Source organism: Anomalospiza imberbis, chromosome Z, assembly GCF_031753505.1.
Source record: "Anomalospiza imberbis isolate Cuckoo-Finch-1a 21T00152 chromosome Z, ASM3175350v1, whole genome shotgun sequence".
Lineage (NCBI taxonomy): Eukaryota > Metazoa > Chordata > Aves > Passeriformes > Viduidae > Anomalospiza > Anomalospiza imberbis.
The window spans coordinates 69,586,611-69,602,982 of record NC_089721.1 but is presented as its reverse complement, the minus strand read 5'-3'; the positions used below and the strand labels follow the sequence as shown (position 1 = coordinate 69,602,982).

Genomic DNA, 16,372 nt, shown 5'->3' with positions numbered 1-16,372 from the left:
CCCAAGCTTTAAAGAGAAGTTTTTAGGACTTAGAAGCATCAAGCACCACAGAACAAAATCCATGAGTAACATGGAAGATAGAAAAAGTTCTGATTCGTATTATACTGTCAACAAGGCAGTAGAGATGGCCTGATCAAGTTGGTTTTAAACAAATAAAAGGCAAACACTTGCCAGCACTGTAATTGAAAGAAAGTTTGCCACTGATATCCATCACATAATTGCTGCAATAACATGATAACTCAACAGTCATGTACCACAAAGCAGTGTAAACTTTTCAAATTCAAAAATCATCATACAGCTATGTGACTACAGCCAAATCTTGACACCAGGTGTATACAGATAATAATATTCATTTTCTGATACTCTCATAAAAAGTGGATATTGTCTCTTATCTCTTTATCATAATCTTTCTTCTGGACAGCATCCCTACAAAACAAAACATTCAGAGGTCCTGAAGTCATTATTTTCCCAAACAAAGCTAACAATTAAAAAAAAAAAAAAAAAAAACCTCTCTGCACCACTGACAAGGGTAGGCTTGCATTTCTCCATAATTTTTAATAGGAATGACTGCTGCAAGCAGTCCATCTTATATATATAATCTCAAGAATTTCCCCAGTAGTTCACAAACATCCTGCTGACAAAAATAAAAGGCAAAAAAGCCCTTGCCTTGTCTAACAGACATTATTCTAGGAGAGCCTCCGTAACTGAGAACTTCTTTGCAACCAAAATGTTTGTGAGGTGGGAACTCAGGTCCACCTTTCTGGAGGTGGATCCTGATGGTTCACCAGATAATAACTGCAGTTCCTAATTACAGGCACAGGAAACGATAAGGCATCCATGATGACTGAGAAAACAGTCAGTGTGTGTGATCATATGTCCCTGCAGATTGCTTTGTATCTTAAGCGACAGCTCCTTGCTGAAACAGGCTAACTCAGTGGAAGACTGCCAAGCATGCTGTGGTGAGATTATCATCTTAGTAGTTATTTATAATAAACTATCTTCAGCAAGTAGCACCTTTTTCAGTAGGAAAAAAAGTCAAGGACAATGCATTTTCTTTGCAGTACAGAGATGGTCTGTGAGAAAATGTGCAGACAATATCTGGTGGCATTGTTCATTTGCATACGAAGAAGCACTTCTGATGAACATTCCTCCAGCATGTTCTGAAAATTGTTCCAACACCACCAGAAAAAGCAGAAAATTACCAGCCACTACAAAGTACAACCTGGAGTGGAAATTACATGGGTAGACAGAACAGAGTGCCGTACTTTATTTTTAAAAAAATCTTTTGATTTGCCTGCATCGTTAATACTTTTGATGATGAACAGCCACACCATGGCATAGCTATGGAACCAAGAAGGAGTTCTGCCCTGAGAGATGATGTTCAAGTCTCATGTAACTCCTCAGTGCCATTTATTTGCAAGTGCCCTATGCAGAAGTGCAAGAGTGTCATAGCTCCAACCAAAAGATCTGAACAGGGCCAGTGGAGCAGTTTTACGGATGGAGTTACTGCAGAACAGAACAAACAGTCTTCACACACAAGCCATGTTTTATATGCATCCCCTTCTCCCATCACCAAACTGCAACTGGGAAAACATACCTGTGGGTTGACTACTCCCACTCCAGTTCTTAGGAACACATGAAGAAAGTCATGCTTTTGCAGAGCTGCCACAGAACGGCATCCAAGACAAGGATTCATTCAAGGGAATCTGTAACATATTATCTGAAGATCCTGCTGAACAGGCAATGGAAACCATGAGAGCTCTGATTATGAAGTTCAGCTCTGCTGTGCCCATCAAGGAGCAAGCTTTGGTATCCCAGACCTTCCCAGGCTGCAGCTACAGGAAGATATCTCCAAATGTTATGGGTGGAAAAAAAATCCTAAACCAGTTGGCCAGTGTGTGACTGAGCTGACAAAAGCCATACCACCAGATATTTTAAATCCACTGAATGCATAGTAAACTTACTTAGAAATCTTTCTTCTGCAGATTTAGATAGACAAGTAAAAATATTTGACTCTTCAGAAAAAAAAAAAAAAAAAAAAAACACAAAAAACACAAAAAACACAAAAAACCACCAAACCAGAAGGGTGTCACGGCATTAGCCAAATAGGACAAAGGTGTTATAAAAGCACATTTCTGGTAAAAAGAAAGAAGAACAGTTGCAGTAGCTTTCTACAGTTCTTAGTAATTACAGAGTTTCAAGGTCTACACTATCACAGCATTTCAAACCTTCTGCATTTCGCAGCTGCAGTTCAATGTTCTCAAATGATTCCAGCTTTTGAACAAACTGTGTCTGCACTAAAGCCAAAAGTATCTACCATGGAGCTTCATCTGAAGCTCAGGACTTGCACATGACTGAACTCTTCTCTTTCTCTTTCCAGATCTGCTCAGCCCTTCAGCCTCCCCCCAGCCCCTTTTATAATCCATCAGACATGCTTTTGGAGTGCACTTCATTGCTTTGTGTTTCGTTTGGCTTTTTAAAAAGAAACATACACACAAAACAAAACAAAACCAACAGAAAAACAACCCAAATAAAAAAAACACAAAAAAAAAACCAAAACAAAACCAAGAAAAAAACCCCACAGGTTGAGGAAGAGAGGAAGAAATGAAACACTATTGGGCTGAAGTTTCCAGATGACAAAGCAGAAGGTAATTGTTTAATACCAAGCATGAAAGCAGCACAAAAGGACAAGATGCAGAGGAGGGGAAGAAAAAAAATCTATCTGGGCTTCCTGCACTGGCATGAAATGGCTGCTTTCCTTCTTACTGCCAGCTCCCATGCTTCATGTTGACATTACACATCCTGTGCTGTAGATCCACCCCCATGCTGATGCTTGCCCAACAGAATTATCTCCTGCGTCACAGCAGTGGTAACAGAACTGCTGGCTCTGCAGATCCGAGAGCACCATTTCAGCGCTTAATACACGCAGCAACTGGACACACTACCAGATATTCTGGGTTGGTTTATGGCACTCTCAGTGCTGTACTGCTTTGCCTAACCTTCTGTTAACCAGATGGCCCGTTCTCTCCCCTTGGGATCAAACCATTAAGTTTTATTTTATTAATCTCTACCAAAACACAGGGACGGTTTGGAGCCCTCGTATCTGGTTTATCTCCAACAGGGTTGCTAAAATGAAAATGACCTAAAAATAACTGGAAATGCTGCTTCAAACCAACAGAGTCCAAGCTCTTTTGGAATAAATATTTAAATGATCTGCCAGATGAACCACCACAGCAGCATGAACCACATGGATAGGAACTTGTATTATGCACACACACACAAAGGTACACACTTCTGCCATCGTAAAAGGAGCTAGGTTGCATTCTTCCTGATCCAAAACACTTTTGTCTTCGACAAACCCTTACCATATTAATATCTATTCAAGCCAATTCCTTAATTAAGAGGAAAAAAATGAGGGGGGAAAAATGGCTTCCAAAACCACCACAATTAGTGATGGGGCTCCAGAACACGTGAACATCATCCACAGACAACACAGCAACAGGAATGCTCTCACTAGAACATCTGCAAACTCACATGAAACAGTACTTCAGGGACATGCCAGCACTAACTGAAGTAAAAGTTGACTATTTATAACATACATGCTCCTGCTGTCAAAATAGAAAGAGTGAGAATGAAACAAGGAGCACACGAACGAAAGTGAAAGAATTATCTAATGCATATGCTTCCGCTGAATCTTGCAAATCTGCTACAGCCATGCCCTCACATGCAACCACAAATGAGCATCTCATTTATGTAGGTGGAAGCTGTTGAAAGTTAAGGGCATCCTCAATTCAAGATGTAATTTTCAAACGCCTCCCTGAAAAGCTCCACAAGAAATACTCCATGCAGCTAAGGATTGTATCTTCAAATGTTTACTCACACAAGTAGCTGCAGTGAAAATTCAGGATCAAGGCACAGCAACTGTTCACATGAATGAGCTCTTAGAGCATAAGGGCTTTAGCTATCTACTATCTACCAAATGCACTACGGTAACTAGGAAAATGCAACAGTGGTGAGGTCTGACCTATTAAAAAGCCTTTGTTAACATTCCTAACAGTGGCAGTGAGCAGTTATAAAATAAATAAGTAAAGCGCACATGCCTGCACACTAAACTAAATCCCAGCAATGTAAGAGGAATCCTTTGAAAGTTCCAGTTTTGCTGTCTTCCAAAGGAAATAGGAAGCAAATCCACGTAAAACCTAACTATAATAAATCATTAAAATCTGTTCTTTGTGGCTGCCACCACAGTGCAGTGCTTCATAAGCACAACTGGGTTCACTGCTCAGATTGCTGCACACATGCATTTGTCTGAAGCTGGATCTTTTCAACCTAAAGCTCCAAACCTCTGCAGGCTGGGGTATCAAACATGCTCAAAGACGACGGCACTGCAACTATCCAACTTCCTACATGGAACTAACTTCTGACGTGGAAGGAGATCACAAACCGCCTTCTTCACACCACCTGGGCCGCTAAAATGTTCTTGTGGTCATCCATTACTAAAAGTCTTACTGAGACATGAATAACCCTCCAATCTGGATGTCAACAGATGAGCAGGTATTGCCTTCAGCTCATAAGCAGACTGCTTAATTCACCTGTAAAGAGGATTAGATGTCTTCAGCACATCAAGGAAAAAAGCATGAGAACAGGTGGTGTGACATTTTAGCTCCATCTATCTTTAAAATTTCCCCAAAGAGCAGGATTTTTTTAATGTCCCATTTAAGTTACTAACTCATCATCATATGACTGGCCTCCACTGCCATGACATACAAAACTTCAGTATATGGTGACAGGCCCCCTAGAAAGTCATTCCACAACCTGAAACATCATCTACCCTTCAAACACACTAAAAATAGATTCCTCACCCCCTTGAGGTCTCAGCAGCCCATCTGATATTACAGTACAGTGTTAACAAACCTATGTAGACATGAATTCTTAAAATAAATATCTTCAGAGATAAGACCAGAATACCAGCAAGCAAACTATATTCCTGTACACCAACTGGTGAACCTGTGGAAGCACTGAAGAACCATGGAGGGCAATGACCCTTCCATGTTCTTCTTGCAGGAGCACAACTCGGGCAACCTTTGGTCAACCTGCCTGACATCTTGCCAAGCAATCTCTGTCTGAAAGACATTTTCTGACTACACTACAGCCTCAGCAGGTCTTTTTATGTGGTTCCTTGGGAGAACTGAAAATCTTTGTCTTCCCCCCCGCCATCCTCTACCCCACAGTGGATGGAGAGCAGCACACTGGTAGGGGGCGTGGAATGGGAAGTTCATTGTAGTTTTTTATCACCTCTGCAATCTGCTCATTTTAAAATAATTCAGGTTAACTCATTTATTCATGCAAAGACCCAAACACACTGACTCACTCTCTCAGCAGCCCCAGTGAGTAATACAGTTATGTCCTTAGAGCCAGAGATTTCAGGTCTCACACACGCACGGGTGCTCTGGCAGGAGTAACCCATGTGCGCTCTTGAGCAACAGCAGCTTCTTCCCAACCCACCAGGATGGAAACACACCAGGAGCCACTGAAGGGTTAAACACACCCATCCTGCACGGCAGAACGTGGCCTTGGGTCACATTTACCTACGGAATGGCTGCTGGAGTGCTCCTCTGCCCTGGTGCTGCACACTGGACTGCTTCACACCATATGCTTGATCACAGACAAGAGAACTTGGCCTCTGCATGACCTGACACAGCTGAAAGACGATATGCTTTCTCCCCACCGCCCGCCCCCAGCAAAGATAAAAGGTCATTTAGACCAAAAGGAACCTGTCCACACTGACTTCAAGTTACATTAATTCAACTTTTGGGATGCACACTCCTGGCCAGGAAGCCAAACCCTTTCTCGCAGGGCTGCAAGCCACAGCCATATGACAGGGCAGGAACAATTCAGCAGTCAAGGAGCTAATTAACCAGGCTGAGAGCTGTCTGGCTGCTCTCGATTTTCCATCAGCCATTTTTTACATTTTTTACACTTGTCAAGCTATTTAGCTGAGCATGATAGAAGCAAGGCTTCAGAGGTCCCACATCCTGCAGCCCGAGCCACCCAGCTGCAGACAAAAGGGAGGGGAGAAAATGAAATGCAAAATCAGAGCTTCCAATCAAATACTGAGAGAAATAATTCCAAATTTGTCCACATTGACATTTTATTTATTTATTTATTTGTCTTCATGGTGCCACTTGTCTCACAACACAGAAGGAAACAAGAAGATGACTCCATTGGCCACTGCCTTCCAAACTCTGCTGCATCACCAACTAAGTAGGTACTGTGTATACATAAATATATTTATCCATACTCACCACAAGCAACAGCACAAACAGCACACTTGAGAAGACAGGCTCAGTCAGAATGACAGCAGTGACACAAAAACAAGGTGGCAGGTAACCACATCTCATCTCTCAAGTGCCCGCCAAGAGAAGAGCAGCTCTGCTCGAGTCTCACACACCAGAACCACTTACAAAACAGGCTTTTCTTTCCTTATCTTGCTTTGTTTTAACACACACAGCAGCAGAATCCAGCACCAGGGTCGTAATTTCCAACATCCACGTTAAATCCTAATTATATTACTGGGTAGAGGGATAGATGGTTGAACGAACTAAAAAAAAAAAAAAAGAAAAAAAGAAAAAAAAAAAACAGTATTTCAAGGGCTGGACAGGAATTCTTTGGTCTCCTTTCTTTTTGGTCAGAGAGACCCAAATACACTTAACAAAGAGCCACATGTCCACAAATCTAGCTGAGTCTGACTGGACTGAAGAATCCAAGTCTGAATTAAAATAAATAAATATCCTTGGGCCTCTTAAGTTCTCTCCAGCAGCAGTTTGCTCAACTAGAGATGAGTACTCATCCTTGACTCACCGCATCCCCCTCAAGACCAGCACTCCTCAAGCTATTCCAAGTTTAGCCCAGATTGTAGTTTTAACTTTAATAAAATCATGAAAATTAAAAATTAAAATAGGAAAAAAGGGAAGTTAAAAAGAAGTTGCTAAACAATCACCACTGACATAAACCACCTACACCAATCCCTCTGAATTTCTGACCTAGGATCAATTTCGGCTGTCTATTTAATATCAACAAGAGGGAGGTAGAAGTGAGAAAACAAAAACAAAAACAAACCCAAAAGAAACCAAAAAAACCCCACCAAACAAACAAAAAAAACCCAAAAAAACAACAACAACAAAAAAAAACCAAACAAAAAACACAAAACCCAACCATTTTCAGCATCATCAGCCAGCTGAATTCTGACTTTTGGACCACAGCAAGGCCTTTATTAATGATCCCTCTCCCAGCTACACACTCAACCAAATTCTCCAGCAACTCTGTCATTATAAGGTAAATGAACCGCCCTCCACATCAACATCACGCTGGACAAAAATCTTCCAGCACAAGTTGTCTCTCCCTTAGCTCTGCTGTTTATTTGACAAATAAGGGGAGAAAATTTAAGAAATTTAAGAGAAAAATCACGAGAAATTTAAGAAAAAATTGTGTGCTTGCCGGAGCACACGTTCCAAGTGTTACATTCCCTTTTCTTTGGAGAGGTCTGGGGACAGGGTGTGGGAGGAATGTGCTTGCCCGGCCCCTGTGATAAGTGGCCATTGTGTTCTGAAGCATTTGCATGACAACAGTCCAACCCAGGATGACCCATCTTCTTCCCAAAAGGAACATCCTGTGATGCCTTCTTTCCACTGATACCATCCCAAGCCACTGTTTGAACCTAAGAGCTTCAGGCGGAAAGGAAGGGTTTGCTCATCCCAGCAATGCAAAAGAAGCCCCCATTGTCCTACCAGGCCACGGAAACACTGACCACATGTGCATCAGAAGATTCCATTTTTAGCATCTTTCAAAACAAAGTCTTCTCTTTCACATTATCATGAGCACACTGAATCCTCAGTCTTCCTATATCATTCTCTGCAATGTCTGCTTTTTTTTGTCTTGAAAAATCGTTCTCCTGCCTCTCTACCCCATGCCACTGCTCTATTAGCAGCAAGTTTCCACTGCACATAATTATGGCATGCCTTAGCCTACTTTTTTCTGTTTGCTGAACAGCTCTGCCTATTTTCTACTTGTGCTGATGCTACAATTTACTTTTCCTGACACTCTAATCCTTGTATCCTTTGAAGGCCTGACTTCCTCCACACCATGACAGCAGCTGGGGTTCTCAGGCCCCTTTCCAGACCTATTTAATAGCAACTGTATTGCCATTCTGATGAACATCCCACTTCCTAATCTTCAGGCCAGCACAAAGCCTGCATCTGTAACAATGGCTGCAAATACAACATCCCGGGCTGCTGAGCACCCATTATCTAAATGACTTCAAGTTATTAATTGCATATTCCTGGAACTGGAAGGAGAAGGAAAAACACTGTCACATAATGCAAGCACTTAGCTTCTTCACACATAATCCCAATTAGAAGGTCTTATTTTCCACCAGGAAGTAACAAGTGACACACGTCAAGAACTGAGTTCTTAATTTAACTGGTTCAAAACTAATAGAAGTACCCCAGTGAATCAAGTGCTTTCCCAGGATTATTGGTCCTCAACACACACTGGCCTTGCAATGATTGCTACCCTAATAAGCTCTAAATAAGTCCTTCCTAATCACTCATGACAGTGATGCTGTGCCTACAGCTCTTTATGCTGACGCTATAAAACAAGTATTCCTTAAAAGACTGTGTTTGACTCCACTCAAGAACAACTCCTGAACATCCTGAGATCTCCTATTTCCATCTTCTTTCAATTACCAGCTAAACTCAACTTAATTGCTTCTTCTGATGGATCTTACCATCTTCTACCTAAGAAGCTGCTTTTAGCCCAAGCCAAAACTCCACCGTATTCCCCCTAGACAGCAGCTGTGGAAGTCCATAATTATAATTATGGACCACAAAAACCAGCCAAAACGATGAGACTTTTGATCAAGGTAAAATACAATGTACAGCACTGCTGCTAGGTCTGGGACTGATGTTCTGATAACAAGTGTATCTCAAAAATTACTACAAAGCAGTCAAAACCAATGATGAGAGAAAGCTTTCTTAAACACTGCTTAAAGAAAGTTCCTTTAAGTAGTGATTAGCCCAGGATATTTTGAGTTACTGCAGTAACACACGTTGCCTCGAGCTGACCAAAGCAACTGCACCAGACCATCAACTCCAAGACAGCTGAAAAGAGCCCAGAGAAAAAAAAAATACATTGTATTTAAGACTGTGTTCAACTGTAAGACACCAAACACAATGGCTCCCCTTTCCTTATCTCAAACTCTCTCCTCTTCCTCAAATCTCTTCAGAGATGTATTTGTGCTGCAACCTCTGGCACAGCTTAATAAAGCTCAAGAGATGAGGGGCAGATTTTTTAAATCTTTGGTATTGTTTTTAACGTTGAAAGAACAAAACAGAACAGAACCCAAAAACAAGAGAACTCACATGACTTTGTATTTACCTATGTGCTGAACTTCCCAAACACAAGCTGAAAGCAGAAGAATACATCCTAAGCTCAGGATGCAAACAAAGACCACTTCTATTAAACCTGGTCCCCTAAGTTTGGAATGGAAACTTCTACTAAAGACCTTTTTTTTTTTTTTTTTTTTTTTTGCTACAACCAACAAGATAATTATCATAAGTCGATCTATCTCCCTTCCTCCCCCCTTTTCTTCTTTCAGCACTGGCATACAAACCATGCTATTTTAACTTCTTTCCTGTTCTCCCAGTTCTTCTGGAACATTTTATTTTCAACAGTCAACTCATTTGGAGAAGTGCCATGCTGAAGTTCAACCGTGTACAGTGTTAACTGTGTCTCTGCCAGCAACTGAGGACTTGCATCACACCACCTTCTCCAGCACCTCTTGGTTAAACAATTTGAGTTCCTCTCTCTGAGAAGTTAGCAGATGTTTAAGCAACCTTCACTCTCACCACACTCCTTTTATTCCACCCCCACCCCCGAAATTATTCTCACTCTCTGAAGAGTAAGATGGAATTTCTCATTCTCTCCTCAATTAACACTCAGCAGACCTCCTGCTCACCTCCCGGGGGCCCAGAGATTTCTTGATTGTTTAGTACCCTAGAGTGAAGCCACTGTTGGGAAAGCAAGCAGGCATTTGGACTGATGAAGTTCAACATCTCTGCTGAAGCCAGCAATTAGAAGTTCATAGTTGAACACATCTTGGATCAAGTATGCAAGTTAAGCAAATCATACAGTTCTGGCACTGGTAGCAGACCATATTCATCTAGAACAAGTTCACAAAATATATAATCTTCTACTTCAAGGTAGAAAAATAGAGTCAAAATAAGAGAAATACATGATGCTGAAGGAGTATTTCCATTATTTTTCTTCTATAATAGATTGGAAGTGTAACAAAATATAAGGAAACAAAATACACAAAACAACACAGACATCTCAGCCTTTGTAGACCTTTCCTGATCTGTGGAAAACAGGACCTCCTTCCTCCATCAGCAGTTTCTTCCAATCACTATTTCACTGGGGACTTTTGTATTTGTCCCTAAGTTTGCTAGGTGAAGCTTCAACATGGGACAATATTAGTTAATGAGTAGTACACAGCTATTCACCAGTTTCATGTTTTCAAGTCCTTTTTATGCAGTTTCTTACTTCAAAGCACTGCTGTTCTGCCCGTTTAAGGAAATTATCCACAACACCACACAGAGAAAGTATTACAGTAAACTGAGGTAATCTCAATTTATATTGTAACTCCACACATGTTGTTTGGAATAACGGGAAAACCCAATAGGAAATGCTAATTCACACTAGATTTCTGGGAGTTCCAGATTTGAAGAGACATCTTTTGAGCTCTTCTTAAGTATTCTTCCTCAAACTGTAAGTTGTACTATTATAAGACTTAAGTTCTTCCCATTTCCTTTTTAAGGCTAAAATTAAACTTGCCCATTCCTTGGGGCCCAGAGGAACATCTGCCAGATGTCCAGACATCTATGCTGAACAATAGTCATCTACTTGTCAACTCGCTTTTTAGTCATCCTTTTATCAGTCTTCATAAAAGTCAATTCCTCTTTTAAGTCAAAGTGCACAACATTAACGAATTTATAAAGGTCACTCACTGGATTGGAATTATCAAATTTTTTTTAATTTCCACTTTTGCAGTTGCCCTGCTTTCCTTTTCCAGCACCCCATTATGTACTCATATTCTTCACAGTCTAAGCATACACATTATTGTATTTTTAGTTTTCTTCTTGCAATAAAATAGTATTTTTAATTATGGAAGGAAATTGTAAACATGACATCTTAAGTTTCTCAACAACATAACCCAGTGTGAAGATAGCAAAAATGTAAAACGAAATCAAATAACTCTTTAAATGTTTTTAAAGCAGTCCTTCATAGGCTATATCTAGTAGGTGTGAGAAAAGTGATTAAGAAAAGCATATTTAAATACTGGAGAATGCTTATTCTTTATCTATTAGAGATTGGACCAACAAAAGATTCTGTGTGCTCCAAACCAAAAGCAATTGAAAGCCATTGTCTGAATGAAGAAATGTACGCCTGATTAGGAGAAACATTCATGCCACCAACCATGGCGTGAATTAAGTTAATCTTTCTGAAGCTTCTTTAAAAACCAATGGGTTTTGGGGTTTTTGTTTGTTTGGGATTTTTTTGGTGGGTGGAATTGTTTTGTGTTGTTTTGGGAATTTTTTTTTTAATAGAAGTTCTTCAGCTAGAATTTTAACAGCAATGTGAACTTCAGTCTGTCTGGGCAGAACAACAGCAAGAAGCACCATTAACAAGAATGTAATTCTCTCAAAAGATTTCAGTCTCATAGTGAGGAAACCCAGAAAAAAAAAAAACACAACAAAAAAAACCCCATTAAAACTACTGCAATGTTGTTTGGTTCTCTAGGGAGGTAAGAGGCCCTCCCAAAAAGATCTTGATCTTAAATCTCAGAGCTGTTCTTGGATTGCACATGTCATGTTCAAGGGCAGTGTATCTGCAGGGCACCCTGTAGTGCCAGCACTGGGCTGACCTCTCCAGAAGTAAGAGGAGATTCGCAGCTCTGAACCACAAGCACTCGGCATACGGTCCATATTAGGGGATGGATATTTGGGATCTGACCCAAATAAGCAAAGGTCAGTGGGCAGTTTTACAATTTGTCTTCAATGGCTGACTTAGACCTGTGCAGAGGTCTGAAAATTCCATCAAAAAATATCACCTCAGGGAAAAAAAAAAAAAAAAAAAAAAAAAAAAAAAAAAAAAAAAAACCACCGCAACAACTGCAAAAACAACAAGCAAACAAACAAAAACACAAAACCAAAAACAGTTAGCCTCTCTTTTTGTCAAAATATAAGATTAAACATACCTGAAATGGTATGTTCCATGGCCTTCTTCTGAAAGATGGAGACAATCAGAGAACCTCAGTAATTTGGGTGACACCTCAGCAACCAGAACTTAAGAAATTCACAGTTGATAAAGCAATATCCTTCCGAAGTATATTAGATTAAACATTAAAACATTTCTTCCACAGCAAAAATAAAACAAGGGCATTGATTTTTAAACTCTAAGATGGATCTTAAGTTCATCACCCGTCACTGCAATCCTCAAATCTTTCTGGTTTTTTGCACATCTGGGAGGGTGTTCTGATTCAGATTCACTGGTCACCCATCCTGCCACTTAACATCTTCCCGTACCTGTTCTTAAACAGCTTAGAATAATCAATGTATGGACATCACTCACACCCTTCCATGGAGCTGTGCCTTCAAGCTCAGCAGCACTGCACTCCGGTATGCCCCTCATGCATTTTAGGATGTATTTTGAACTTTTTGAGGAACTGCATCTACTGTGCAGCTGATGTGCAGATTTCAGTGGGTGGAAAAAGATCCGAAGCCTACTTTGGGTCTACTCAAAACTGCTTCAGATTAAAAGGTGGGTTAAAAACAAAGCACACTAATTCCTGCTCAACTGCTATCTCGCTTTAAAGATCTCAGGTTTCCATAATGACCTTAAAATCACAGTAACAATGTTGCTGTAAGTTTTCGGGAAAAAACAGTATTTTATGACACCAAAAAGACAGCTGTGAAAACTGTTTTGCTTTTTCCAAGAGAGATTATGTATGTTATGATGCTCTGAGGAACCTACTAAAAGCTTGCCAGTATCACTTTAATGCGACCTAATGAGTGGGGAGAAATATTCCATCTTAATTTAAAACACATCCAAAAGAAGGAATGCTCTTGGAAATGAGATGTTAAAAATCCCAAAAATTAGGCATCATCACCTAGGAAAAAAAGAGACATTTCATGATACCCTCTGGAAGAACCTGAGCAGCCTCAAGCTGCATGCACTTACCTCCAAATGCTTACAGAAATCTAAAAATATATGCTTATATACACTATTTACTTGGCCAACTGATCAACCTCCAAAATCCTGTGGTCTTTAACCAAAGAAAAATATCTACAAAGGTGACCTCTGCATGAAAGCATCAGAGGAAAAAAGCCTGAGGATGTGTTTCTCTGTGTGAAGGAGAATCTGAGCAATTTCCTCCAATCCTCATTTCCTGATAGCATGAAGACAGCGAGAAGACCCATCACAATGTTGTGCATTGAAAAATCTGAAGGAAAAACCTTAGGGGAAAAAATCATGATTAAGCCAGCTCCTGCCCAGCAAAGCCTCAAAACATGGAGAGACATCCACAATGTTAGGAGCACTTCCCATCTCAGCTTTGTCTACTCTCTCTCTCCTCCATTTTCTGGTGGAGCTAGAGAACATGACATGGCTTACCTGACTCAGATCACAGCTCTCTGCCAAACTAGTCACTTCCTCTTAGACATGCAAGCAGCTTCATGAGACAAACAGACCCCCACAGACGCACACACAAAAGCAGGAGCAGAAAGCACTCAAAACTTGGAGGTCTCTCCCCTTCCAAACACCAGAGAAACAAATGAAACTTTTCCCTTTTTCTCCCCCAAAAAGAGGGAGGTGAAGGGAAGGGGGGGAGGAATCCTATCAGATCACAACTACATGAAGCTCCAGGAGGATCTCTCTGTGAGGAGAATAGAAACCACAATGCTGAGGGGAGCCGGGGGGCACGGGGGGGGGAAGGAGAAGGTTACTCCAGAAGACATAAAGAGCCTGTGGACTGTGTGTGTGCATGTGTGCGAGAGCGAGGAGAAGCTTTGTGTTGTGGAGCCTGGACTGGAACCAAAGCAGACAGCTTGCAAATGGAGGACAGGGAGATAAAGAAAGGGAAAGAGGGGGAGAGATAGGGAGAAACCTGCTCCGGGTGGGTTGAGAAAGGGGTAAGGGAGAAAGCGCCTTCTCCCTTGCCTGGTTTAAAGGTAGGGACATCGGGGAACTGAGCAAGTAGAAGTGGGCTCCTTCCCCTTCCTTTCTTCCCTTCTCGCTCTCCTTTCTCTCAAAGGAGAGCACAAGCGTGTGTAATGGCTCCTGCTCTCCAGCTGAACGCTGTCCTCCTCCAAGCCACCTCCTGCGGGCACCACCAGCCCCCCAGCCCCGACGCCGCCGGGGACCCCCGCATCCCAACTCCAGGAGAGCCGCGGTGGGGGCACCACCGCCGGGGTGAGGGACCAGCCTCGCCAGCGGCGAGGAGGGCAGCGAGAGGGGACGAGGAGAAAGAGGAGGAGGGGGAGAGTGGCTGAGAGAAAGAAAGAAAGAAAGAAAGACATCAAGAAGGAAAGAAAGAAAGAAAGAGAGCGGGAAAGAAAGAAAGAAAGAAAGGAAGGAAGAAAGAGGTCACCCGATTGCCTGGGTCGTGCCAGCACGGAGCTTTTCTCTCCTCCGTGTGTCTCCCGTCTCTGATCCAAGTCCACACGCACAGCACCATCCAGACCTCGCACACATACACATATCCTCTCAGGCACCCCCCACCCCGAAAGCTCGGCTGGTATCTCACTTATCTCCCCATATTTCCCCCACCCACCCCCCCCCCCCCCGTAATGCAACAACAAAAAATTAATTAACCGCCTTCCTCCTCCTCCCACCACCACCACCACCACCACCAGCACCTCCTCCTCTTCTCCTCCTCCATGCAAGAGACTTCTCTCTCAAACAAAACACCCCGCTCTCACTCCCCTCTCTTCTCTTTTTTTTTCTTTTCTTCCTTTCTTTCTTCCTCCTTCCTCCGTTGACCGAATGAATGGATTTCAGAGGAAGGTGGTGGAAAGAAAGACAGACATAAAAGACCAAACAAAATAACACGCACAGACACACACAAACAACGAGACACACATACACACACAAGCGAGAGATGATCTCTCCAATGCCAAACCAGAGATGGGTTTTAATTGCAAGAACTTACAGGAGCGTCCCGGCACTGCTGCTCTTGCTGCTGCCTCCTCTCCTCTCCTCTCCTTTTCCTCTCTGCCTAGCTCTTCTTGTTATTGTTGTGGAAGTTGTTTTGTGAGTCTCATGTGCTCCTTGCCAGGTCTCAGCAATGGAGGATCGCCATCTTTCCCTGCTTTTCCCCCCCTCTCTCTCTCTCCCTCTCCCTCTCTCTCTCTCTCCTTCACTGGTTTGCTGCAGCTGCAGATGACCTGAGATATCCGTCTCTCTCTCTCTCTCTCTCTCACCCTCTGTGTCTCTCTCTGAATAATGAGCAACCAGAGGGAGAGAGAGAAAGAAGACAATCTCCTCTCCTACCACACAAAACGCAAGAGCACCAGGGGGTGCAAGAATCCTTTCTAACAACAACAACAACGTGTAGGGGAAGAGGAGGAAAAAGAGAAAGAAAAGAGAAGAAAAGAGAGGAGGAAAAGGCAAGAAGAAAGAGGAGGGAGGTGGAAGAGGAGGGGGGAAAGCAAGCAAGCGAGAGAGATCCAGCAGGCAGACAGATGGAGGAGAAGATGGTAGTGATAGAGGAGGAGGTGTTGAAGATGAAGGAGATTAAGAGGAGGAAGGTGGTGACAAAAAGTTAAGGTTTGGGACACTGAATCACTCACAGGCCAGGGAGGAGGAGAATAAGTGGGAAAGATCTGAAGATCTTCCCCTTCCAAAGCTGTTGCCTTCACAAAGCTTCCTCTGCTGGAGCGCTCAGCAGCTCCTGCGATGCTGGGGGAGCCGCTCGGATGGAGCGCTCTGCTGGGTCATAGCTCTCTTCCAGCCATGACAAAAACCGGTTTCTGCATGCAGATCTGCCCCCGAGGTGATCCCTCAGACACATCCATCTAGAGGCTAATCTTCCCTGAGCAGGGTAAAGAACATAAATGGAGCTGAAGGTTGCAAAGTATAAAACCAGATCTACCACGTGGTTGGTTTTTAATCCCCCTTCCAGCTCGCATTTGATGTGGAGAAAGGACACTCAAATTGTCCATTTCTGGCACGTATTTTGAAGTCTACTCCTGGAAATAAAGACAGTAATCTCCAGGTTTTTTATTTCTCACAAGCGTTTGGGAGAAAAGAGAGCTTG

At 42.3% G+C, this 16,372-nt stretch overlaps 1 protein-coding gene across 8 annotated transcripts in view; it reads right to left on the bottom strand.

Annotated features, from left to right (window-relative positions):
• ZNF462 (zinc finger protein 462) overlaps positions 1-16,085 on the bottom strand; it is a 90,353-nt gene extending 74,268 nt beyond the window's left edge. The window contains exon 1 of one of the 8 annotated variants that reach the window (XM_068177609.1): positions 15,906-16,085. The gene's annotated coding sequence lies outside the window, so the exon portion shown is untranslated. Of the gene's footprint in view, positions 1-13,728; positions 13,927-14,704; positions 14,862-14,972; positions 15,199-15,265; positions 15,772-15,905 lie in introns of those variants that run through there. The other 7 variants (XM_068177611.1, XM_068177605.1, XM_068177612.1 and 4 more) reach the window with 7 other exon arrangements.
• Between the last annotated feature and the right edge of the window lie 287 nt (positions 16,086-16,372).